Here is a 1,698-nt window from a genome sequence, read left to right on the forward strand (position 1 = left end):
TCCTTCCTCTGAGCTTTCGAAGAAGACGATCATCTTCTCCTTTATCCACAACGATCCCTTTATTATTATTATTGTTGTTGTTGTTGTTGTTGTTGTTGTTGTTGTTGTTGTTGTTGTTGTTCGATAAAAAATTAATAACGGATAGTAACGAACTGAGGGGCATAATTGTCCGAGGGACTATTTCAAAACCAACATGAACTTTGGGAACGATTTTGTTTGCAAAATAAATTTGGGGACGAAAAAAAATTTTGGCTTCTACGTTAGAGATTAAAATCGTACTTAATCCAAAATTAAATAAAATAATTTTAAATATTAAAAGACCATTATCCAAAAAATTATAAGTGAATGTTATTTTCATAAAAGAACAATGACAAAAAGGTAAAATAAATCACTCTCAACAGTTTTCTTTTGTGAGATCATGGGAGAAAGTAAAAGGAAAATAGAGAAAAATCTAGAATTTTCAAAAAAAATTCATAAGTCATAAAAAACTTAAATAGATATGTTCTAAAAAATTATGTAAATGTTCTAAATTATAATTGGTGACATCTCTTATCTTAAATATTTTGATATAAATCAAATCAAATTATTCAATTTATGCTATTAACTTAATTTATAAATTATTTTTACGTTGTCAAAACATCATCAATATTTTTTGTAGGTGAATTACCCGATATTCTAATTTATGTTTTCATATTATACACAGTGGCGGAGTTTGAAACAAAATTTTGGGGGGTCAGAGAGAAGATAATTGTCAAGATATTTTTGATATAGACTCCGTTTAAGATAAGCTCGTCTAACCTCATCTCTCTGATTTGGGTGATATTGCCAAATTTAAAGCTGTTTCCAGGGTCTTGTTCTAAAGAATTAAGGTCAAACTCATCAGATGCAACTCTTTGAACTTTTGGAGGTTGTATCTCACTTTTTTCGTGATTCATTAAAGTAGAAAAACTATCTACAGGTATTGATATTGTAAAAGTTATATGTTCTCCTTCTTAAATATTAGCCTTCCTCTTAAAAAATGCATCAACTCTTTGATTTTTCATGATTATTTTATATAAAAATTTGAATATATATCCTGTAAAATATGTAAAAAAGAAGTTAGAATGACAAATATTAAAATTTATAATATTTATTGAATTTTTTTATCAATTTATACAAATACAATAATATCAATACTTATTGAATATTCTAATATTTTTTATGATATAAAAAATTAAATTAGATAAACAGTAAAATGTAAAATGTAAAATAATACTAAATTACATAAATAAAAAATACCTAATTTTTTATATTTGAACTCAAAGATAGAGAAAGTGTTGCTTATTGAATAGAGAAGAGCTGCTAAATATGAATACACTTAGTTAAGTCCAAATCTAACATGTTTTGAATATTTAAAACTAAAAATTATTATGCAATAAAAACAAAAGATGAAGATTGAACTTTGGTATTTTAAGTCATAGCAAAGTATTTGAGCCAATTGAACTAATTTTTTATTTTTTGAAAAAGTATTACTAATTTTTTTACCAAAAATTTGGAGGCCATAACCCCTTGTCTTAACTAAGCTCCGTCCCTAATTATACAGTAATCACAAATTTTAGAGAATTATGACACTTTTCTCGATATCTAAATAATTCTTTTTCGTTTTTATGTATAAAATATACAATTTTTCTTTAATAATAATATAATTTATCTTTTAGT

This window comes from Arachis ipaensis, chromosome B01 (genome assembly GCF_000816755.2).
Source record: "Arachis ipaensis cultivar K30076 chromosome B01, Araip1.1, whole genome shotgun sequence".
NCBI classification, from domain to species: domain Eukaryota; kingdom Viridiplantae; phylum Streptophyta; class Magnoliopsida; order Fabales; family Fabaceae; genus Arachis; species Arachis ipaensis.